General features: G+C 47.1%; 1 protein-coding gene across 7 annotated transcripts in view; it reads right to left on the bottom strand.

The window, feature by feature from the left end:
* The window catches only part of BMAL1 (basic helix-loop-helix ARNT like 1), a 104,390-nt gene that overhangs the window by 57,638 nt on the left and 20,780 nt on the right, over positions 1-25,972 (bottom strand). For 5 of the 7 annotated variants that reach the window (XM_060018515.1, XM_060018522.1, XM_060018520.1 and 2 more), the window contains exon 2: positions 15,897-15,969. The exons of 1 other annotated variant lie outside the window; for it this stretch is intronic. The gene's annotated coding sequence lies outside the window, so the exon portion shown is untranslated. Of the gene's footprint in view, positions 1-15,896; positions 15,970-19,724; positions 19,770-25,972 lie in introns of those variants that run through there. One more of the 7 variants, XM_060018516.1, reaches the window with a different exon arrangement.

The following is a 25,972-nucleotide window of genomic DNA, read 5'->3' as shown; positions in this document are numbered from 1 at the left end:
CAGGAAGCCCCCCACCCCCACACCCGCCATGCCTCTGGCTTTCACAGCGGACAAGATGACACTGACGATCAGGGAAAATTGTCCAAGCTGTTGCCTGAAGAGCCCAGCCACTGAGGACTGCCCAGTCAATGACTGAAAAGAGGTCACTGGGCTGGAAGAGACCGAAGATCTTTTATGCCTTAGCTTGAGCCCACTGCCCACACAGGGACAAACAGCACAACCAAGAAGACCGAGAGTAAACTTAGGGACCAGAAAGTCTTAGGCAAGATTAACTTGGGAGCAACAGTGTGGGACGGGGGAAGAACGTGGGCTTTGGAGCCAGGCAGGGTTAGGTTCCAATCCTGGCTCCATATACATGCTAGTCATGTAGCCTTGGGATGGGGATGATGACGGTGCTGCTGATGAAAGCAGTATCTACGATGAGCTATTATTTACTGACATCACAAAGTTTAGCATTTAGTAAGTAAGTACTTATGAAATAACATGTTATTTTATTTAATTTTTCACAGCAACCCTGTGAATACTCTTCATATTATCTCCATTTTCTACACCTGGAAAAAGAAGGTTAAGAAGGTTAAGTAGCATTCCCAAGGTCCACAGCTAGGGGGATGCAAACCCAAGTCTGTCTGACTCTCAGCCCAGGCTCGTAACTACTAAGCTTCACTGCACTGCCAAGCCTCAGCTTCCTCATCTGTGAAAAAGACAATAATACTCACTCCTGCAGGGTGGGAAGGATTAGACAGAATGCATGTGAAGGGTTTAACACAGTACCTGGCACACAGGAAGCTTTACAGTGTAGCTATTAGTGTCATTCCTACGACATCTGGACCTTTGGAAGAGAGAGGGAGATGTGGTAGGCGGGCATCTGGCTACACAGATGGGACAGCATCTCACACCACAGGGCTCGGCAAACAGGATTAGGAACTTCGGGCCAAGGCTTAGGGGCCTGGGATGACCTACTCCCCCTTAGGGACAGAGAGGGAACACCTCAGCAAGATGGGTAAGAACGTGTTTACTCAGAGATGAAAGGCTTTGGATCAAAATGTGGGGAGGATTGGGGATTTGGGGAGGAAGGAATAATTCAAGTTCAAGAAGAAAGTTCTCAAGAGGCAGTGCCAGACAGCATGGCTATGCCTGGGCTAGGAATGTGGGCCCACTGTCCTTTCTGACTCCCTGACACCAGGAGAGCATAAGAGTTCCTGTGCATGTTTGTGATAAAGGAGATGCCTAGCCCCCAGGTTATCAGTAAACCCCACACGGAACTTGAGCAGAGCCTAGTCATCCTTAAAGAAAAAGAGAATTTGTTAGAGCGAGTCTCCCTTGGAGTTAAATATGAAGAAATGTACTCATTGCAAGAAAGAACCAATGACTTAGTGTGGCTTGTAGTGTATAACATCAGGGACCCATCTGTAGGAAGAAGAATCAGACTCACTGATACCATCTTGACTACTTTCTTAGTGGAAGACTGAACGGGGAGTCTAGGAACAGCAGAGTCACTCCTCAGAGAGATAATAACTGCACTGCAGGGGATGTGCATCCGGGGTGTGACATTTACTTGGGGAGAGAAACATTACAGAGTGTCACCAGCCTCTCCCCAGACCAGCTAGTCCCCTCTTGTTTTTCTTTTAAAAGAATTGCTATACCAAGTTATTCCAATAGGAACCAAAGATACTCAAAGGTCTTCAAAACCTGTCCTCAGTCCCCTCTTTTCCTCTCTACAGCTCTACATAGGGCTCAGCATCAATTTCCTGGACCATTTTATCTGCCTCTAACTAGTCCTGCTGCCGCCTCCTACAGTCCAGCCTCCACACTGCCACCAGCTGGCTTTCTAAAATAAAAGTGCTGACCACGTCACTCACCTCCTGAAAGGTGTCTACTAGATTTGCACTGCCCATGGAATAAACACCAAAGCCTTAAATTGCATTCATTCATTCATATTTTTCATTACCAACCTAATGTGTGATGATCACCTACTGTGTACCAGGCTCTGTTTTGGGCCCTGGAGATAGAGTGGTGAATGAGACAGATTAAGACAAGGGCTCATCCTCATGGATTTACATTCTAGGTAAGACAAAGGATAAAGAATACAAATAAATATATAATATAAAGTCAGGTGCTAATGAAGAAAAATAAAGCAGAGTAAGAGAACAGAGTGAGGGTGTAAGGGGTGGGGTAGGACAGTGCCTTTTAAATAGAGGAAAGACCACTTGAACACAGACCAGAACAGAGTGAAGGGAGGATTGCTGGGGAAGAGTAATCCAGGCAGAAAACAGCAAGTGGAAAGGCCCTGAGGCAAGAAAGAGGAACAGCAAGAAAGACACAGGGGCTGGAATGGAGTGAGCAAAGCAGAGAGTGCTAAGAGATGAGACCAGAGAACTAGGAGGGGCAGGAAGGACAGGGTAGGGAGTTCGGATTCTACTCCAAGGATGCTAGGAAGCCACTGGAGTGTTTTGAGCAGGGGAGTGCTGTGATCTTATTTACTTTTTAGAAGGTCATTCTGGGGGACTTCCCTGGTGGTACAGTGGTTGAGACTCGAAGCTCCCCATTCGGGGGCCCTGGGTTCTATCCCTGGTCGGGGAACTAGATCCCACATGCATGCTGCAACTAAGAGTTCGCATGCCACAACTAAGGAGGCCTTGAGCCACAACTAAGGAGCCTGCCTGCTGCAACTAAGGAGCTGGCAAGCCACAACTAAGGAGCCCACCTGCTACAGCTAAGACCCAGTGCAACCAAATAAATAAATAAATACTTAGAAAAAATAAATAAATAAAGGTCATTCTGTTTGTGTGGGAGGCTGCGCGCAGTGGGGCCAGAGTGGAAGCAGGGAGACCTGTTGAGAGATAGGGGACCTCTGGACAAGGGGAGGGAGGTGTAGCGGCTTTCAGGATATACTGTGATAGAACAGCTGTCAACATTGTAAACACACAAGGTGAGGAGCGAGGGAAGGAGCAGGGTCAAAGGTGAGACCTACATTTTGGGCCTGGGTAACCAGGTAAATGGTGGGGCCACATAACACGGGGGAGACTGGGGAGGGTCACATTTCTGCCTAAGACTTCTATTTAGTTATGCTGGGTCTGGAATGCCCATACACACTGAGGGGTGGATGCTGGGTGAGCAGTGGGTATGTGAGTTGGGGGCTCAGGAGAAAGGTCCCAAAAGGTCGTCAGTGTGCACATGACCGCCAGGACGTGGCAACTTGGGTCCTCGCCCCGTGCCCCAGCTCCAGACAGATAGCCAGTGTTACCTCCCTCAGGGCTCTGGCCTCTGCCCCGTGGCTCCTGCTGCCTGGCTCACTCTGCCTGGACTTCTGCAGTGTGGACTCCTCCTCACCTCTAAAGACTTGCTCAAAGTCATCTCTTGTGTGCTGGGTCCCCAGGAGAGGCCACTCGGTCCTCTTCTCCCAAGGCACCCTATGACATGCCTGGGTGACAGCACAGCTCGTGTGTCATACTGTCTATTTGCACCTTTCCCCCTGTGAGCTCTTGCGAGCAGTGGCTGTGAGTCAATTCCTCTCCATATCCCACCTCCTCGCATGAGGCCTGGGCACGGCGAACACTGGCTAAATGAATGGAGTTCTCTCTGCAGAGAGATGCAGAAGAATTTATACACAAGCAACTGACTCACGCTGCAGCTGCTGTCTGCAGCCGAGACAGGGCAAGAAAGGAAGGCGCTGTCACGGAGGCACCAGCAAAGCTCAGTGGGCTGTACGCTTCCTTTGAGGAGTTTCTCGACCACATAAAGGAACTTCAAGAAATCCGGGAGTCAAGAATCTCAGGGTGCTGGAGGTGTGATGAGCACTGCACCTAGGGAAGGTGTTTTGGGTTTCCTCTGCAGAAACCCTGGCAAATCTCCAACCAAAGCACTCAGGAGTCGGAGACAGAGGGAAGGAAACTGACCTTGTTCCCATGGACTCCCGTCGTCCAGACAGTGAGCCTGGAAGTGGGTCCTACTTGCCTTGCTTTATAGATGCAGACAACAAGTGTCAGAGAGGTTAGTGGATGTGCCCAAGGTCACAGACCTGGGAGGTACGGGAGCCAGCCACACTCAGGTCTTCCTGAGACCAAGGCCTGCATCCCTTCCAGTACACTCCAAAGTCCTGCTCCATCACAGGAGCTCCTACGGCAGCGAGCAGGATGGTTAGGGAGCACCTGAGGCCCAGGTCACACTGAGGAAATGCAGCTCTGGAGTGGGGATGAGGTTTACCCACTGTTACCGGGGAGTCACCAGCAGGATGAAGCTGGAACGACAGTCTCTGACTCGAAGGCCAGGTCCTTGGAACACTGTGCCCACACCCTGTCATTTATTTCTTAAAGGCCTTGCCCTGATCCCAGGATCCCCAGCCAGCAGCTACCAGTTTGGAGCATCCCCAGAGGAGAACCTTCTTTCTATAGAGGAAAATGAGAGAGGACTCACATTTATAAAGTGTCTATTCTGCACTGAACATCTGAAGGCACCTTTCAAATCTTCATTCACGTATTTCTCAAAATGCCTGTATGAGAGAATCATTATCACTATTTTGTAGAAAAGGATACTGAGGCTCAGAGACATAAGGTCAACAGTGAGAGGTTCACACTGTTAGTAGTAAAAGCGAGGGGGCCGGGATTTGAACCCGCTCTACCTGACTCCAGATCCCTATTTTCACTAGACCAGACCCCTGCTTGGATCTAATGAAGCTGGCGGCATCCTGGAAGGATAAGTGGTCCGGGCATCAAATTTACCTGCAGGCTCACAAGTGAGGTTACTGCTAAGGAGCTTTGGCCAATACAGGGTAACCTGTTAGCAAGAGCCAGACACAAGGTCAGAGAGTCAGAAAAGAGGTCTCTGGAGAAGACGAAATTCAAAATTTTACACACAGTTAGTAGGCAGTAAGCTGACCATCTCCTGAGACCTGTCCTTTTTAAGGAGGAGATATAGTCAGCAGTTCTCAACCACCTGTGATCAGTTAAGGCCCCTGGTCAAGAATTCACAGATCCCTCCCAAAGGCTAAGGAAATATTCGAGAACATGACTGTAAATGTTAGCACTGCTAGGAGAAACTGTGGACAAAAACGAACGCAGGAAGTCTGGGAATATCACTTCCCTTTCCTTTCTCCGCCCCCAGTTCAGTAAAGGAAACGTCTACGGTGTCCTATAGGCAAAAAACTACCACTCAGCCTCACAGGGCTCTGACTCCGCCATATCTGGAGTCAGAACACCCGGTCCAGTGCACTGACCCTGACCATCTGTGTGACACTCGCTAAGTCAGACCTCTGACCCTAAGTGTTCCCAGATATAAATGAGGGGAGAGGGGAGTGCCTGCTTCACAGGGAGGTCATATGGATGCTATGAGAAAATACATGTGGGAAGAACCTGTCAATGTAAAACGGCTTCATGTGTAAGGAGGGGATGCTGGGAATCCTCGGGTACTTCACCACATCACTGCTGTCTCCCCCTCCCCAAGGCCTGGCACTCCCATTTAAATGCTGATCCGACCTCCGTCCTGAGGGCTCAGCCCTTGGAAGGAGAGACAAGGCAGCCCTGGCGGACCAGTGGAAAAGGAAGCCGTGATTTGGCTGTTATTCTTCCAAAGGCTCCCTGGCACAACTGAAACCCTCACATAAGTATTTAATAATTAAATTGGTAACAACAGTTGGGGAACATTTTTGTCACCTTGCAGGATGATAACCATCACTAGGTATGAAAATCATTTAATTAAATCTATAGCTATATATTTCGAATGCTTTTCTAAGACAAATGTGTCATTTTGATGGCATATTTGTGAGTTTTTAAAGTTTACTTTTCTCATGCATGGTTAAGCAAAAAACTAGATTATTGGAGCCATAATTGGATACTCTTAAAAGGAGCATGAACTGGTACAGCCTTTTTGGAGGGCGATTAGGCAATATTGATTCAAATTTTAGATGGCAAACTACTTAGGCCAAAAGTCCCACTTTCAGGTGTCTATGAGCAGAAAAATTTCATGCAGAAGTTCACAGGTCGGTATAACAATTTCCCCAGCAGCAATGGTTGCAATGGCAAAAATCGGCAACAACCTGGGTGTCTACCAATACAGGGATGATTAAATAAGCTTAAAATGCACCCATACCATGGAGTACAACTGTTACACATAATAAGGTACATTTATCTGTACATATGGACTTGAAAAGAAAACCATAACAATTGACAGCTTAAAAAAAAAAGGAAAACTGCAGAACTATAGGCATAGAGAGTCTATTTCTACAAAAGTAAAAACGTGTATGTTGGGCATGAGGGCAAAGGAGGTAGGAGTTAAGGGGATACAAGCAAATGAAAAAGTCCAGGACTATACCCACCAAAAAGCGCCAATCTCAGGCGAAGGTTGGGAGTGGGGAGGCGGGTGTCACAGAAGACCTTCTTCCTTTATGTTAATGTACTTCTTCAGGGCTGTCTAAATTTGTTACAAGTGTATACTCTTTCATGATGGCAAAAAATTTTTTAAAGCTCATAGGATAATAGTAATTTAAAAAATTGCTTTCAAGGACTCCCCTAAAGTAAACACTGTGGGGCTCAGCACCGCCCCCCTCCTGCATATGGCCCCCATTTCTGTGCGTGCTCACAGGCTGGAAGGGGGTATGGGCTTGCCTGAGAAAAGCCTACAAATGGGGATGGTCTCCAGTGTTAAGAATCCCAAACTCCTCTTTCAATAAGGATTCTGCCAATTACAACTATTTCAATGAGATGGCTAAAAGCGACTAAGTATCTTCAATTGTTCAAATTTACATCATAAATTACTGAATTAAAGCAGGTCACTTGTGTTCAACCTCCCTTAAATAGAAGCAATCAAAATGTATCTCCTGCCTTATCCAACATTTTACACTGACTTATAAGTCTGGCTGAAGACTCTTTCAAAATTATTAATGAGGAAAATGCACAGGGAGGAGAGAAGGTGATTCTACTAAACCCAAGAGCCTAAATAAAACACTATAGCTTCTTGGCTTATAAAAATGAAAACTTAGCAAGTGAAATAATCTTCTCTATGGTCAACGCTGCCGGTAAAAATAATTCTAAACTGATGCACAGTGTCTAAGAAATGTTGGTTACATTTAGCACAGATTACAAACTCAGTTACCTACAGGCCATGTACAGGAGCGGGGCTTGGGCAGGGCCGGGCAACTGGAGAAACAAGTCCCCATAAGAGAGACCACCATACTTCATCACCGCCATGAAGGTCCAGCGCTGCTAGACTTTCAGATTTTTGTAAAGATCTGGAAATCCAGATTTCTAGATAATATCTACCAACTTTTAAATGTTACCCACTAACTTAAAGGTTTTAAAACATTGTGAGCACTTAACAAAATACATCTGCAGGCCAGATGCAGCCAATAAGTAGAGAATTTTCAACCTCTGTCTAAAAGTATCTACATTTTAAATTTTTGTTTGATTTCATTTTTAGAAGGATGGGAGGAGACAATGAAATGGTATGGGATGGAGACAAACACAAGAAAAGCAAGCAGTTGATGTTAAGAAAATATTTCTAACATACTTGAGAAAGCAGTGGTATTTGTCTACATCAAACGCTGAATAAATTGCTTACATTTCTTCAGCTATATTAGGTACAAAACTCTGAGAGTGAGAATTTCTTGAGCAAATTCTCAGGAATTTGTCCTAAGCAAATGCCCACAATTTACTGTCAATGGACTTACGAGCACTTACTATACCACTATGTATTAAAAGTTTATCATAAAAAATTTTAAATAATATGAGCAGCCACAGAACTGATCCTCTGCGCCAGGGGCTCGTCAGACATTGGGCACCTGGGATCACCAATGTGGGTCACACAGCCTCTGGTCAAGATTCCAATTAAGGCCTGTCTGACAAATCTCCCTCCAAAACAAAAACCAAAACCAGTAAAGAACTTAGACTCAACATCATAAAATTGTGCTCTGTCATTTTTTTCAAAGCCAAAACAATAAAAGAGTTATTTGTGCTAATAATAATATCTGCACACAATTTGCAATTCACAAAGTGCTTTTCCCACACACCCATCTCATTTACTGCTCACAGCCTTTACCTGTGCATTTTAGACTTTGTATGCTGTCCAAAGTCTTCTTACAATTATTGACAATGCTACTTTTCAAAAACAACAGTCAAATGATAACAAATATTTGGCATTTTCTACACACCGTGTACAGTGCTAAGCATGTTTTCATTTCACCCTCACAAGGACCTCACAGAGGTGCTTACTATGATCATCATCCTGTTATACAGGTGAGAAAACTGAGGCTTAGAGAGCGTGGGTGATCTGTCTTAAGCCCCACCACTAGTAGGTGCAGAGCCGACACTGTGAAGCAGGTCTGCTTCCAGGGCCTGAGACCATTGTGCTGGGTGTCCCAGAGGCTGTAGGGTGATCTCAGTTTGTTTCCAGCAAATGTAAGGAAGCCAGGGGCTTCCCTGGTGGCACAGTGGTTGAGAGTCCGCCTGCCGATGCAGGGGACACGGGTTCGTGCCCCGGTCCGGGAAGATCCCACATGCCGCAGAACGGCTGGGCCCGTGAGCCATGGCCGCTGAGCCTGCACGTCCGGAGCCTGTGCTCCGCAGCGGGAGAGGCCGCAACAGTGAGAGGCCCACGTACCGCAAAAAAAAAAAAAAAGAAAAAAAAGAAAAAAAAGATGTAAGGAAGCCGGAAGCCGTGGCTAGCGTCCTCCTGCTCCCCACCCCGCCCCTGCCCATGCCCACTTTCCCCACTTGGTCAGAAACCATTTTTAATTTTAATTTTCCCACTCAAAACCAGTGTGAATCTCTCAGAGCTCAGCCAGCCGGGCCCCGGAGGCCTGGTGAGGCGCCCCTGGGGGACCGGGCCTCCCTGCTGCCAGCTCGGGCAATGTAGCCTGGCGCCCTGCCAGCCTGCCAAGGTCTAGATGGGGCTTTCACATCACTGCTGTCTGAATGGGGTCTGGGAAGGGGGTCCTGATAGTCACAACAACCCTATGAAATGGTCGGAGAGGTACCAAAGTGGGGATGGGGAAAAGGGGAGGCGCCTTCAGCTAGAGAGAGGAGGAAAGATCTGTTTAGCCAACAGCTCTGAAATATCTATTATTCAGAGCCCTACATTAGACCCCTGAGAGAAGGAGGCATGGTCTCTAATGTGCACGAGGATAAATTATGCAAGTAAAAACATCGAGCAAGAAACACACACCCCCCCCATACATACTCACCAGCACAGGTATACCCCACACACTCGGAATCATGGTGCAACTGCTCTTAGGGTAGTAACTTCGGTCCTCTTACCCCCTCTGTGGCCCCCTCAGCCCTGACTATACAAGACACTGCCCGGTCACAGAGGCCACACCAGGGATGGTCCCGAGCAGCTGCAGAAGGACAAGGAGGACAGGAACACAGGTCAGGATGGCCCATTGTGGTCAGAGCCATCCCGAGCGTGTGCAGGTCCAGAGGAGCAGAGGACGGGTGAGGGCTCTGTCCTGGGGCAAGAAAGGGGTCGACTTCTTTATACAAGGATGAGGATGGGTTCACAAGGTGGAGGAAAGCAAAGGGACAGACCCAGCTAGGGACAGACGCTTCCTTAGCACCATTAGCTCTGACACGGAAACAGGAGGGGAGGGTGCAGGCTAAACTGTGGGGACCCCCCAGGGAGTTCACGTTCACAGCCCAGACTCTTGTGATGCAAGGGGCAAGGAGATCCAGCGGGTGAGCGGCTGTCTAGGCAGGCAGGCTGTCGGTCAACTCTGCCCTGAGTGCCTGCCTAGAGGTCAGGCTCCTGCCGTCCTGGGGCTTGCCAGGCTGCCCAGCGCGAGAATGAACATTCATTCATCTATAACCACACAAACAAACGTAAAATGGCCTCTGGGGTGAGTGCTGAAATGAGTGGGAGGATGCCTGGCAGAGGGGCCTGCAGAGTAGAGAAGAATGGGCAGAAGCACAGACCCAGTCAGGCACCTGGGGACAAACCCTGCTCGCATGCCCACAACTGATCTGGGCCTCAGTTTCCTTGAAAGGTATCTTTGGGGTAATAATGATAACCCTGACCTCAGCCAACACCTACTGAGGCCCTAATACTAAGTGGTTACCCACCAAGCACTTTGACAATGTCTGCCCCATTGTGGGCAATCAATAAGCAGTATAAAGTGATAACAGTAATGGTGATGATAAGACCTAGGTTTCTTATCAAGGTCAGGGAAGGCTTCCCAAGAAGAAGCAAATCAGCTGATATCTGAAGGCTGAATGGGCATGAACCAGGCAAAGCAGAAGGAAAATGCATTCCATGCTGAGGGAAGAGCTTCTGGAAAGTCCCTGAAAGGGAAAGCAGCAGCATCATCAGTATTTCCAGGCAAGAAAAGCAGCCCCAAGTGCCCGCTGGAGCACCCTGGTCAGTAGGACACGTCTGTGTTGAAAATGGCTTCTGCTTCAAGGAAGCCTTCCCAGATTACTGTGAACCCCCAAAGAAAGCCTGCATTCTCCGCACAATTTCCCAGTTCTGTGGCAGAACCAGGAAGTGAAGGAGAGGCAACAGCATCAAACTGAAAGCCCCACATGAAAACATGAGAAGGTACCAGCCTAGCACCTAGGTGCATCACAGCAGCTCCCATGGTAAATACAGACACAGACCTGGCATCCCTGTGCTCAGAGCCTCTTCCTATTTGCTACTCCTCAGTATTCACTGAGGACTTTACAAGGTTCCAAATGAAGATAAAGATGCCGTCGGGCACCTCCACAAAGGACCACCAGCTATCCTCATCCCCCAGCCAGAAAAGCACTCTCAGCTTGAACGTGAAAGGGAGAAGCTGTCAGTGGTTAGCAAGAATCATTATTTTGGCTAATTTAGGAAACTTGGGATTCATCCAGGAAGCTGGGTGGACCTCACTCCTCAGCATTCCTTGATGGACTATTTTTCACTTTGCATTGCTTTACTATCCCATCAACAACGGGAGTTAAAAATAAAAAAGTCAGGGGCAAAGAATATAGAGAAGATATATTCCCGAGGCCTCAGTAGACTGAGAGATGCAATAGGCAACCACAAACCCAGGCCCACAACAACCTATCCTGCCATCAAAACTGAGAAGCAAGGAGGCCCCACCCAACTCAATAGCCAATGAACCTCCAGTTTCAAATACATTTGATCACGTTATAAATCTGTTGTCTGGCTGCGCAAACAGACTTTGCTATCCTCACTCTTTCAACAAACACTTCCTGAACCAGGTACATAGTGCTGGCACCGAGAACCCAGAGATATGTGTGTGTGTGTGTGTGTGTGTGTGTGTGTGTGTGTGTGTGTGTGTGTGTGTGTGTGTGTGTGTGTGTTTGTGTGTTCCCCACCCTTAAGGAGCTCAGTTTACTGAGCATAACAGATAGTAAATCAACAGTTACGCCAATAAATGTTTTGGGAGAGAGAGAGATGCAGGGTGTTCTGGAAGCCAGGAGGAAGGTCACCTCCAGGTCACAGAGAAGTGCAGGGTGGGGAAGGAAGGTGTCCAGAAAATCAGAAACTTGACCCGAGTTAGCAAAATGGGGAGCAGGGGGTGGGTCATTCCCAGGAAAGGGCCCAGTTCTGGCAAAGGCACCAGGAAGTGATGGCTGTTGAGAGGCCGGGCTGATGTGAGAAATACGGGTTAGGGAAAAAGTGAAATAGGGAAGGTGGCCAAAGGCCAGTTATGAAAAGACTGCAGGCCCGCTGTGGGGGTTTAAGTTCTATTCTATAAGCAATGAGGAGCCCCTGGAGAATTTTAAGCAGGAGAAAGCCATGATAGATGTGTGAGTTAGAAACATCATCCTGCTAGGAAGTGGAGGTGGACTGAAGGAGGACAAAAGTGTGCCCGGGAGACCAACCAAGAGGCTGCTGAAACAATCCAAATGAGGAGTCCTAAACGAAGGGGTGGGCAGGGAGTGACAAATTAGAACACGGGCTCTTCCAGAAAAGGTGACCAATGGAAGATGACAGTTGAGGGAAAGGACAAAGCCAAGGGTGACTCCTGCAGTCGACATGACTGAGGGCGTGCAGTCCCACACCAGGCAGGCACCACAGGGAGACAGACACACTGGGTACCAGGCGAGGGCTGAGTTGGAGGTGCCCACAGGATAGGAGCTAGGAACGAGGGCTGGGCAGAGGTTCTGGGCTGGATCTGCAGATCTGGGTGACTTCAGGAGAGAGGTGAACAGTGGATGAGCTCACCGGGGAAGAATACTGGGACTGAACAGAAAGGGATCAAGCAAAACCTTATTAAGCTAAAGGTAGAGAAAAGAGAACCGGCACAGCAAGCTGTGGAGTCGAGGTCTACGGAGTTGGAGGAGAACCAGGGGGTGGCAGGCCAGACAGGAGGGTGAGCAGAGGAGAGGGGCCAGGAGGGGAGCGCTGAGCCCTGCCAGAGGCAGGAGGCTGCTCTGGCCCAGGAGGGAGCTCTCGCTGGGGGGAGCAGTTAGCTGGGTGTTAGCAACCACAGCCAAGCAAAAGAATTAAAACAGAGTGGACAGCTTAGACGACATATGTGCAGTCACCCCAAAGTGCATTATTATGACTTTTTTCAGAGGATTATCCTGCCTGCCTGACCTCAGACTGCACATCTCACCTGTCTATTCTGTCTGTCTCCCCTGCTGGCTCATCTGCCTCACGAGGACAGAACCTGTCCTGTGTCACCTGCAAAACTGCCGTGCCGACGGCAGTGCCTGGCACACAGAGGTGAAGCTCCTTGTCCCAAGTTGCCTGGCTCACTAGAAACAACAAATATTCAATCAGCACATGCTACACGCCTGATACCAGGCTGGATGCTGGGGGTAGGGTGGGAAACAAGTCAACGCAGGACCCTGGCCTCGGACATTGAAGTTGGAGGTGAGCAGAGAGAGATGCAAGTATTTAAACAAAAAGTAGATTATAACTGCCTTAGAGCTAGGACTGGAATCTGACTGTCATGCCTTCTAGTGAGATTTCCTTTCCAAGCCCAAACCTGCCACCTTCTGCAACTAAATGAAAATTTCAGCAGGGGAAACAGTTAGTGTTTGAAGTTTGGCCTTAGTCTCCCCCAAGGATCCCATACTGCTTCCACACTTTTAATAGACTCCTAAGGAGCAGAAATACCCACCACAGCCTCTGAATATTTACTTAAGAACTCATTCTGTCTCCAGTCCTTCTATGTAAGTTGGAGGAGAAATTCCACACCCAGGTGGGAGAAAACAGAAAGTGGCCTAAACTAAGGGGGTCAGATAGGTCTGGGTTCAAATCCCTTGTAACCTCAGGCAACCTCTTGTGATTTAATTTCCTTATTGCTGAAGTGGGAACACTAATTCCTCTTTCACAGGTGGTTGCAAAGATGAAATAAAATGATACCTACAGAGTACTCGGCACTATGCCTGGGATATAGTGAGACTTCACTAAACGGAGGCTCCAAACCAGTTCCACCTGTTGCTTTTATGACTCCATCTCTAACTGCTATATTTGCAAAAACCGACCCAAAGACTACTCAGAATTCAAACCAAGGAACATACACTCGAAATGCTTGGCACATAAATTGCTATCTAGTTGAGCGACTTGAGGAATTATCGCAAATTCCCATACTTGGGCAGCCTCTGCAGTAAGGAGTTTAATTTCCGTTTCTTGCTCTACCCTATTTTCTCCTCCAACTCAGGCAAATGCAACTATTTCCCCAACAGATCACATCTTGTCTCATGGCAAGGGTCCAAACATGGGCTAGATTCCGTTGGTGCAAGTTATGACAGAGCTCAGAACACCACACCTCAAAGAAAGCATAAGAACGCAATCACAAGCCCAAGGTACACACAAACTCCCAAACACACTTGGCTCCAGAGACGGACAAGAGAACTGGTCGTGGCTTGCTTTGCTTGCCTCAAAGCTAAAGAAAGGGTTATTTTGGCATGCAGACGCTGAAATCTTTGTGTCTCCGTTCTTTTACCATCCAAACTCTCCGTAAGTGGTCACTTTTACTAACGTATCTGATTCTTTACCCGTCATTTATGATGGACCCTGTGCAACCTGGCTTCCTCCCCCCTTCCCCCCTCCCCACATCTCATTCTCAAGGCCAGCGGTAGCCACCTTGTCACCAATTCGGCAGCCTTCCCTCAGGTCCCTTCTCTGTGGTCTCTGCTGTCCCATCCTCTTCCCTTCCTGGGACTCTCTCCTTCAGCCCTCTGCTCATCACGGGGAGAACTTATTAATCCTATGGTTTCTGTTCTACACCTCTAGACCTACCCTTCCCAGCCCTGGCTTCAGCCCTGCATTTCTTTTTTTTTTAAAAGATTTTTTTTGATGTGGACCATTTTTTAAAATAAATAAATAAATTTATTTATTTATTTTTGGCTGCGCTGGGTCTTCGTTGCTGCGCATGGGCTTTCTTTAGTTGTGGTGAGTGGGGACTACTCATCACAGTGGCTTCTCTTGTTGCAGAGCACGGGCTCTAGGCACGTGAGCTTCAGTAGTTGTGGCTCACGGGCTCAGTAGTTGTGGCTCGTGGGCACTAGAGCGCAGGCTCAGTAGTTGTGGCACACGGGCTTAATTGCTCCGCGGCATGTGGGATCTTCCCGGACCAGGGATCAAACCCGTGTCCCCAGCACTGGCAGGCAGGTTCTTCTCCTCACTACAGTGCCACCAGGGAAGTCCCGATGCGGACAATTTTTAAAGTCTTTATTGAATTTGTTACAATAATGCTTCTGTTTTATGTTTTGGTATTTTGGTCACAAGGCATGTGGGATCTTAGCTCCTCAAGCAGGGATCAAACCTGCACCCGCTGCATTGGAAGGTGAAGTCTTAACCACTGGACTGCCTGGGAAGTCCCCAGCCCTGAATTTCTAATTGCCTACTAGACATATCCTGTGGATGAATCAGTACCATCTCAAATTCAGTGTATCAAAAACTGGACGCATCAACTACCCTTCTCCATCCCCAATAGCCACATTTCTGTCAATGTTACCATTGTGAACTATCAAGTTTAAACTTTCATCTTATTTGGCTCCTGTCTTTAAAGTCTAAGAAGACCATAAATCCTACCATTCTTCCTTTGCAATATCTCTCCTATTGGACCTTTTCTCCATTTTAAGCACTGTTAACCACATGACCTCACACCTGGATTGCTACTGCTGCCTTGGAACAGGACCCATGCTTCTTGTCCAGCTATCAGATGAATGCTCCTAACTTGTTACTTTGGCCATTTCACTTCTTTGCCCCAAATAACTTCAATGGCTTCCCACTGCCTTCAGGACAAAGTCCAAGTGCCTTAGCCCAGCACAGCATTCAGGGTCTAGAAAAGGAGTGGGCAAACTACAGCCCACAGGCCAAATCCGGCCCACGACCTGTTTCTGTAAATAAAGCTTTTTTGGAACACAGCCACACCGTCATACACATATTAACTATGGCTGCTTTCCCACTATAATGGCAGAGTTGAGTAGCTATGACAGAAACCATATGGCCTAGGAAGCCAAAAATATTTACCATCTGATCCTTTACAGGAAAAATTTGCTGACCCTGGTCTAGAATAGAATAATCAACCACCAGCAGATCCTGAAGAAGTTCTTACTCACCACTCCTTTGGATGAAGTTTTTGTTCCTGTGGGTCTTCTGCTGAGCCCACTTTCTTTACATCTTACACCCACCTTCTCAAGCCTGAAAAGCTTATTTCACTCCCCCCCGGACTGGTCCATCCTTCAAAATGCAGCCAAAGCTGCACCTCTCTGTGAGGCCAGCTGCGTCCATCCCTTGCACCCCTGGGTGTTTCTCCTCTGGCTTCTCCCTCTGCACCTACTGCAGAAACCTACAGTGGGATCCACTTCTCCTGTGGATCTTTTCCACCTATACTGTAGGCTTCTCTAGGGTCCAGGCTTGGTACCCTTCACAGAGCAGCACCAATGATAACTACCTTGCCCTTCATTCCAAATACCAATCCTTGACGCATAATTTGGTAAGAAGGCATCAAACAAACTTACCAATGAAGGCCTAGCATTCCACATTTGAAAAGTTAAGCTTGGGTCCAAAAGCATGCACTCTAGCCAGCACCACCTAAAAGCCAATGAAATAAGAGTTTAACTTTAAAAGAGAATATTTACATGTTTTCTTTAAATTTACAACCCCAATAAGTTTTGATTTACTGTCCTCCCAGGATGTCTATCTCTGCTTCTCTGCCTAGAAAATACTGCTCATCCTTCAAATCCACTGGACAGCCTTTCCCTGGAAGCCATCCCAGTGTCCCTGACAGGCCAGGCACCCTCCTCTCGGCTCCCATGGAACCTCGGTGAGACATTTATGGTAACATGCGGTACAATGTAGCATAATTTCTTATTTGGGAATGGGGTCCCTAGACTGTAGGCTTATCAAGAGAAGTGATCTGAGAAATTCACCCCTTCCCTTACCTCCAGTGCCTAGACTACTATGGGCATTTAGACAGTCCTCAATAAATATTTGTAAAATGGGTGGAAAAATAACCTACTCAATTCATGAACACATGCCCAGGTATCTAAAATTCTGCTAGGCCGCCATTTTCATCAGAGAAATGCATGCTTCAATCCCACTGCTTTTAATAGGCAACGGGTTTAACAGGAAGGATTAATGAGATTAAGCTTCTAAATGCACATCTCTGGAATGACACTCCCATGGGCAGAAACCTTTAGAGGCTCCCAGAGCCCAAGAAGGCAAGCCCAACTCCACAGCCAGGCTGCCAGGCCTGCAGCAACTGGCTCAGCCTGAGTCTGCAGCCTCAGCTCCTGTGATCTCCCCCAGCGGATGCTTCAATCTAGACAGATAGGACTGGTGCCCAGACCCTTCTCTCAGCATTCCTTCCAGCTGGATGTCTTCCTCCCCTTCTCTCCACGTGATCTCCCTCTACTGAAATGACTTCCATTTCAACATCATATTCCCAACCAAGGTCATGGTGGGGCTCAATAAGATTTTTTTTTCCTTTCTGATTTTGTGTGTGTGTGCGTATGTGGTGGTAAAACACACATAACAAAATTTACGAGCTTAGCCATTTTTAAGTGTGCAGTTCAGTGGCATTACACACATTCACACTGTTGTGCAACTACTACCAGTCACCTCCAGAACTTTTTTTTCATCTGCAAAACTGAACCTTTATACCCCTTAAACAACAACTCTACCTTCTCCCTTCCTCTCAGTCCATGGCACTCAAAAAGTTTTTGTGGAATGAATGAATGAATCATTGAACGAATGAAGACATGAATTAATCTGACCTCAACCCTCCCCACAAAAGCCAGAAGTACTGTCTGTTTCTGCTGGGCTCCCACGATACTATCTTCACATCTTTCTCAGACTTGTTTCAATCAATCTTAAATGACCCTTTTTTGCACACCTGTATTCTCCTTCAAGGCGGGAACTATGACTTATTTGAAAGGCTAAGTTTGGGTCCAAAAGCACGCATTTAGCTTCTCCTCCATGTTGTTAGATCCAAAGGGTGAGTCTGAGTCCTCCTCTTACAGCTTTTGCTACCAGTGAATCAAGCCCTCTTGTTTGACCACTCTCTTCACTTGGCTTCCAGGCTAGCACTCTGGGTCTTCCATCTACCTCACTGGCTGTTCTTTCCCTTTGCTGGTTCTTCCTCATCTCCCCACCTCTTAATGTAAGAGTGCCCCAGGGCTCGGTCCTGGTTCTCCTGTCTTCTCTGTATTCCTTCAATCACCCCCTGGGTGATCTCACCTAGTCTCATATTACCTATAGGCTGAGGATGCCCAGATTTCTCTCCAAGTGCAGACCTCACCTCTGGACTCCTGGCTAATATATCCTACTGCCTGTTTCAGGTAAGATGTCAAGTGGACAGGAGGTCTGTGTGAGATGTGTTCCATGTCTCAAACTTGACACGTCTCACACAGACCCCTGATCTTCCCCCAGACCTGCTCCTCCAGAATCTTATCCATCTCAGTTTAAGGCCATGGTCTTCCAGTTGCCCAGGTCAAAGATTCGGAGTCATTCTCGTCTTGTCTCGTCTCTTTCTCTCTTATTCTCTATCCAATCCTCTGGTTTTTACCTTCAAAATATATTCACAATGTGACCATTTCTCACCTCCTCCACCATTACCAGCCTAGATTATTGCAATAGCCTCCTAATTGGTGTCCCTGCTTTCCCTGCTGCTATTTTTGGTGTCACTCCCACTTCCACCCATAGCCTATTCTCAATACAGGAGGGAATCTGTTACAACATAAATCAGATTATGTCATTTCTTTGCTTAAAATTCTTGCAAGCCTTCCCAGCAAGGACAATGCCAAAAGGATAAATGTTTCCAGAGCAGACCTGCAGGCCCTGGGGCAGCGATGGGGGAGGCAGGGCCTTCAGGCCTGCATCTTCCTCTCAACCATCTATTTCTCGACTGGCAGTCCTGACACACCTCCTATTATCTGATTCCTTAAAGAAAGGAAACTTTTTAAAGGGAGAAAAGTAGAATCAATCAGCTTCCTTTTCCAGTTAGGACACCACAAGAAGCCAGTAACACCCACATTTCTTAAGAAGCAATAAGAAAGATATGTCAAGTCTGCCACCACTTAATGACTAGTTTCCAAAGAGAAAGCTAGCCTCTCAGGGAACAGTTGGTGCTGGTGGTGAGTCCTCCTGAAGCACCCCCTGCCCCCTCCAGCTGTTCACCACGCCTTATTTGCCTAATTGTCTCCAGACTCTGTCCCCCTCCTCAAGCCCTCGACGCTGTGGCTGGAGGGTGAAGTCCAAATGACATAAGGATCCAAGGACTTGAATTAGCTCAGGTCTCATCTGTTCTCCCCAGAACTACAGCAGCAGCCTCTCTACCAGTCTCCCCAGCTCTCCTCATTTACTTATTTCCAACTACAACTTTACACAGTGATAATTTTAAGAAAACCTAAATTTGATCAAGTCCCCTGCTTTAAAACTCTCCAAAGAGTTCCTACATTGCCATACTATAAATTCTTCAGAAGATATTATACAGTGAACCATAGTAAATATTCTTTTCTATCTTCCGTAGATGCTTTTCTTCTGCCTTCTTCCTTAAAAGTCCTTGCTTGCGAGCCCCCTGGTGGCCTAGTGGTTAGGATTCCGAGCTTTCACTGCCATGGCCCGGGTTCAATCCCTGGTCGGGGAACTGAGATCCTGCAAGCCATGCAGTGTGGCCAAAAAAAAAAAAAAAAAAAAAAGGCCTGGCTTGATCTAATGGGGGTGGGTAAACCATCCGGCTCAGATTAGTCTACTCCCTGCAACAGTGATAGGTCAAAAAGGATAAGCACATCGCCCAAGCTGGGCCAACCATAGCCTTTCTCTAGGATCAATATATGGATGCAGAGAAAGGAGTTCTCCCTTCACTGGAATTGGTAAGCGGGAGCTGTCAGCAGTGGTGCCCCCCAGGGAGGGTGGCCTGTCTGCAGTAGGAAAGACTGATGTCAACACACAAAGAATGTAAGGTGCCAGATAGACCACCAACAGCGTCAACTCCCATTCCAGAACCTCTTGCTTTTGTGAACTCCTACAGCACCCTTCCCAGTTATGGAACCAAGAACTACCCACTTATGCCTCAGCTAGCTGGAGTCCCAACAGGCCCGCCATGACGTTTTCTGTATCTGTGCCTTTCCCCACAATGTTTCCTCTGCCCAGAATGTGTGCTCCTTGGGTTTTACACAGCAGCCAGGCTTTCTCTGCGGAGCCGGCCCTGAAGGGAAGCACAGTTAGTCCAATCTTCCGGTCATGCTCTAAAGGGCCTAGAATATACCTACTCTGTTACACTTACACCACTCCCCTAGCTCCCCAATCTCCTAGCTAGTTGCCCAAGCTAGAAACCTCAGACTCACCTGGTCCTCGGACTTCCTTGTGGCCCGCATGGACTCTCCCTTCTTCCTTTCTGCCCCACGTCTGCTGTCGCAGTCCAGAAATGCATCCTCACCTCCCTGGGCCCAGGCACCAGCCTCCGGGTCTCTCTGCCACTCCCCTCCCCATCCCTCCACACTGCTGCAGAGTTGAACCTCCAACATCCCTCCTGCCACCTACAGAGTCAAACCCCTGGCGTGAAGGCCCTTCACACACTGGCTTCAACCCAATCCTCTAATTTCTCCCAACCACTTCCACTTCCAGGAGGATGCGGTAGACACACCTTTCCCTATTCCACCTGCTGCGCACAACAAAAACCCCTGCACGTGATATGTAAAACAAACAAGAGAGGACTCTGAAAGGCGGAGTGAAGAAGGCAGACCAGTGAGGGGCCTCAGGCCTGGAGGAAGGACACCATGGTGAGTGGCCTGCATTTTCTTTTTGCCTCACTTGGAACGGAAGAACCTGGAGATGCCAACAAGCACAGACGAAAAAGGCTCCAACAAAAGCTTGCTGCCTCGAGCAAGATAGACAACTTTTAGATAGTAACTGCCCTATATCAGCCAAACACCACAGAAAACCCCATGGTCCCACCCACACCCATACAACAAAGTGCAAATGACATGTGCAAAAATCATCTACAGCTAACCATACACTTAATGGTGAAAGACTGAATGCTGCCCCCCAGGATTAGGAATAGGCAATGCTGCCCACTCTTACTCAGCAAAGAGCCAGCACAAGAGGCAACAAACGGAAATAAAACAGATTGGAAAGGAAGAAATCATCTGTATTTGTAGATTATGTGATTGTCTAGATAGAAAATCCTGTGGAATATACAAAAAAAAAAAGCCTGCAACTAATTAGTGAGTTTATCTAGGATGTAGGATACAAAATAAAAACTCAATTGTTTTTCTGTATACTAGCAATGAACATGTGGACACTGAAATTAAAAATACAGTACCATTCACAATCACTAAAAAAAGAAAAAGAAAAGAAAAAAAAGAAAATGAAAGAAACACTCAGGTGTAAATATAATTTCTTCCAGCAAATCACTGTATGATCTAGCCACATGGGTCTACTCTGTCAGGAGGGCAGGAACAGTACATTTGTTTCCCTCTCCAATGAAACCAAAATACCCAGCCAGTGCCCAGCACCTAGTAGGCATGCAATATTTGCTGCCACAGCTCGTACCCTGCTCTGTTTAAGATAGACTTTCTTCCCCTTATGCTCCTAATGGGAGCACCAACTACTAAAAAATTCCATCTCTCATTTCTGCCTTGGCAGGTCATGATTGCCAAGTAAGAACCAGGAAAACTGCTTCCGCTTCCACTCCCAAACACACTTATATTCTTACATTACACACAGCATGGATTGGAAGTGGCCTCTGCAGGTATCTCTTGGTTACCCAGCGGGACACTGGGTCCCTTCCACATCAGTCCAAGGGGCCCCAAGACTCAGTCCAAAGATCCCAGGCAATGATGTGAGACCATTGCCAAAGTTGTTCCATCCAGGCTCTGTGCTGGGAGGAGCTACAGATGTCCTCCCTCTGTCTGAAAGCTCAGTTGTGGAAAAGAATTGCCCATCTGTGCTAAAGAAAGTACTGTGGAGAAGAGGCTACGCGAGATACATCAGGGCCCAGAGGGCGTCCAGATACCTTTTTTCAAAAACTTTCCCCCTCTTTTTACTTCTGTGGGTAGAAAGTGAGTCTAATAGTCATTAAGCAAAAGCCAAGAATCTCAGAACTATCCCGATTCCTTTCTTTCTGTCACACACCACCACCAACCCGCAGCAAAACCTGTTGTTCCACTTTCAGAACAGATCTCAAATCCAACCACTTCTCCGCACCTCCACCATCACCACCACTCGGGACCTGGCTGCTCTCACCACTCACTGGGTAACGAATGGCAACAGACTCGACTTCTCTCCCTGAGTCCTCCCTCAACACAGTAGTCAGGGTGAGCCTTTCATGATGCAACTCAGATCAGTCACTCACAATGCAACCAAGTCCTGACAATGACCTTAATGGCCTGGCCCCCTTCACTTCCCTGCCTTCACTTTCCACCATGTCCTCATCTTCTCCTCGCTCCACTCCAGCCACCTTAGCCACCTTTACTTGCTGTTCCCATGCCTAATGCTCTATCCCAGTTAAACCCACGACTCACTTCTTCCCCTCATTCATCACTACACTATGAGTTCACCAAAACCCTTTTTATTTTACCTTGTGAGCACATGGCTGGACTACATTTCCCAGCCCTCCTTGCAGTTAGGAGTACACTGAGTGTGACTGAGTTCTGGGTGGGAGGGATGCATGCTTCTTCCAGACTGGCCCACAAAAACCTCCCCACAAAGTCCTCTCTCTTTTTCCTCACCCTCCAGCTGAATGGAAAGGAATCTGAGGGCCTTGAAGAGGGCAGAGCCACAAGATAGAAGAAGTGTGGGTCCCTCAATAACCACCAGGAAGGATGCCTGCTTAACCAGGAGCAGCCACATTGGAACTTTTCTATATGAGAAATAAAAGTTCTCTTGGGTTGATATGCTGAGATTTGGGGGGCTGTTTGCTATTCAACCTAACAATTTGGTCTCCTTCTCAATGAGGCCTTCTTTGATTGCTCTATTTAAAATGCTCCCAACGCTTCTTAGCTGACTGCCTTGCTTTCTTTTTCTCCACAGTCCTTATTACCATATAGCGTACTGTATATTTTATTTATTATTTTTTTCTCTACCTCCCCAAATTTGAATGTAAGCTGAAGGCAGGAATTTTTGCTTTTTTTTGTCGTATCCCCTGGGTCTAGAACAGTGCTTGGAATGTTGTAGACAATCATGTGTTGTTGAATGAATGAATAAATGAATAAATGAATGAATGAATGGACTACATGGGCTCCAAGGTCAGAAAGGCCTTGGAGTGGAGGCCCACTCTGCCATTTACTACCTGTGTGACCTGGGGCAAGTTACTCTCCCTCTGTAAGACTCATTTCCTTCAACTGTAAAATGGGGGTAACAGTGCCTTCTTTATAGGGACTGGGAATAATTAAGATCATGAACATAAATCTTTCAGTATAGTGCCTGGAAACAGCTCAGGCTCCATACACGCTAATTACCAGCACTGTCAACTCAAGGCCAGAGGACAAGACTGGGTGTCAGGTGCTGGCAAAGTCACTGGTAGGGACACCTATCAGAGAGGAAGAAACTGAATGGACTATTTACATGCACAAACTCTTCTAGAAGAAATCGTGGCAAATACCTAGGTAGTGAAATTCAAGAGCAGCCTAAAAGTTCTCAGTAAATTGCAAACCATCAGAAAAACATGACAACTGGTGTCAGGGGTGATGAAAAGTCTGCAGAAAAGCACTGCTCTGGAGAGAGCACAACCCCAATGATGAGAGATCACTTTGTGCCTTTTAAGAAACAATTTTCACAGCAAAGCTCCAGAAAAGAGAGGCCTCTTGCATCATGAGGACAAGGTAATAAGGCTATAAAAATGGAACTCAAATAAACGACACACAGAGCCTACATGGGCCCAATTTTCCAGGAAAAACAGTGATCGCTACAGCATTCAGATGAGGCAGTCACACTTGTGCCTGAGCATAGCAAATAGCTTTCAGAAATCATTAGGCTGCAGAAAAGCCACTGAGTTTGCCAAATTAGCAGTGCCAGCTCTCACCTGCCCTTCTCTGTCATGCTCTCGTCTTTCTACTGACAAGAGGACACAGACAATCATAGCCAATGTCTGCACCTGCTTCACCATCTTCAAAATACACAGCATCCTGGAGTGAGCAGCACCTCAGTCAGAACCCTGCAGAACCCTGCAGAACCCTTCCATTGCCCTTTGTGCCTGCAGCCTGACCAACCCCTCTCCCAGGCCCTCTCAGCTTTCACTGGCTCAGACCTGCTCTCAGATCTCACCTCCTGGAACTCTCTGCAGTGCTGGGCCTTGTTGACAAACCCCCTTTTTGAAACTCCTTCTTCCTGTGGCCCCTCACAGCTCTCACAAACTCCCCCATACCCACCACTGCGATCCCTCTCATCTCTGTCTCTGGCCCCCTCTTCCACCTCTGCACCTCTAAACATTGGTACCCCAAGCCTCTACGATAGGATGTCTACCCACCTTTCTGGTTCTAGTGCCTGTTCTTCCCCTATATTGGAGGCAGGACAGCTTGGTGGTTAGAAGCAGATATTCTGGAGCCAGACCAACTGGGTCTGATCTTAGCTGTACAGCACTATGGTCTTGGACAGATAATAAATTGTTTTATGTCTATGTCTTCATCTGTAAAATGGAGACAATTATAGAAGACCTCACTTGGGTCACTGCAGGGATAAAATGAGCTAATATAGATAAAGGTCTTAGAACCATGCCTCGCACCTGATACACTCCATAATGTGCTAGCTATGACCACTATTACATGAGCCCATTGTTTCAGCCAAACCCCAAACATACACCATGTCCTTCTACCTCCGCTTCCTCTACTTAGGCCTTTCACTTTTCCTGTGAATGTCTATCTCAGCCAGGCCTTAAGGTGCTGACAAAAGCAACCACTCTTTAACACCTTTCTATATTCCCTCACCCCAGCTGTCCAATGAGATGGAATACCTCCCTTCTCTAACAGGGTGGGGTGGACTTCTCCCAGGGCCCTCTTCCTAATCTCGCTTGAATAATCATTAATTTTAGATGTGTCTTACCTTCCCACTCCCAGTTCATGAACTCCTCAGAAACAGTGGTGCATGGGGTTTTTTTCCCCAAATTTTTATCCCCTGTAACCTTATACACTGTAAAGACTCAGTTAACATTTGCTGGGTTAAGCTGAAATGCAGAGCCTAAAGCCTGGGTCTACATAACAATCTACAGAGACTAAAACAACAACAGATCAGCAGGACAGGGGAAGCCTCCCCCATCACCCCAAAGCCAACACAGATTTCAGGTTAAAAAGAATACAGGGGGAACTTCCCTGGTGGCACAGTAGTTAAGAATCCACCTGCCAATGCAGGGGACATGGGTTCAAGCCCTGGTCCAGAAAGATCCCACATGCCGTGGAGCAACTAAACCCATGCGCCACAACTACTGAGCCTGTGCTCTAGAGCCCGCGAGCCACAACTACTGAAGCCCGCATGCCTAGAGCCTGTGCTCCACAACAAGAGAAGCCACCACAATGAGAAGACTGCACACTGCAACGAAGAGTAGCCCCAGCTCACCGCAACTAGAGAAAGCCCACGTGCAGCAACGAAGACCCAATGCAGCCAAAAAAAAAAAAAAAAAAGAATACAGGGGACCAAGTCAGTCATATTTGTTTCTCAGTTTCATTCTAGCCATTTCCTAATGGCCAAGAAAAAGCCAACCTTTTGGCAAGTTTGCAACCTGCTTCCACTTCTGAGAGTATTCCTGACAGGCTCACTCTGTCTTAGGGAGACATGTTTTCTTCCCTCAAAAATCCTATTTACTTTTTGTTTTAGGCTACTTCTTAAAAACATCCTTAAGAAGAGATCATTGTTTATTTTATTTTGTTATTGTTTTAAATAAAGTGCCAAAGATATAGGGACACATAATTCCTCAATTTGAGCAGGTAGATTACTCCTTAAGAGAATGTACGGGGCTCACCTCCACACTTAAGAACAAACAAGCCATGTATTACTTGTAAATACACAGCCTTTCACTTACATCTAGTTTCACATTACTGTTAGCCTGCTTCTTCATTCATGGAAAACACGACAAAGACCTTCCTAGCATTTAAAGTAAAATTTGAATATATCCTCATTCTTCTTGGAAAAAAAAATTCTGATTCTCCATCTAATCTTGGGCCATTGCCATTAGCTAGATAAATGCCAAACTAATGAAATGATTCTGTAATACACAAAGACGGCTTAATGCAGCATGAGCTGAAAGAGCAAAAATTAGAAGTAATCTAAATGCCCCATAACAAGCTCACGTCTTATTGAGGGCATTCCCTTGATAGTTATGCAGCCATCTTAAAGAAGCATGCTGAAAACGAGGGAGCCACATGGAAAAACGCTGAGGATATCATCTTAAGAGGAAAGGGGATGCAATGTGTAGGGATATGTGTTTGTGCCACTAAGGTTGCCCCAGCTGGGCAGATTAGGTCGCAGGTTAGAAGTAAGAAGCAAGGAAAATTAGGGGAAAGCTGAGAGAAAATCTCAGTAAACAGGGCCAGAGGGGCTGGTGGTAGGAAAATGTGAAGCCTGGGCATGGGGCAGGGACCCTACTTAGGAGTACAGAATGGGA

This window comes from Delphinus delphis, chromosome 8 (genome assembly GCF_949987515.2).
Source record: "Delphinus delphis chromosome 8, mDelDel1.2, whole genome shotgun sequence".
In the NCBI taxonomy this organism is placed as follows: domain Eukaryota; kingdom Metazoa; phylum Chordata; class Mammalia; order Artiodactyla; family Delphinidae; genus Delphinus; species Delphinus delphis.
This window is presented reverse-complemented; position numbering and strand designations above follow the sequence as displayed.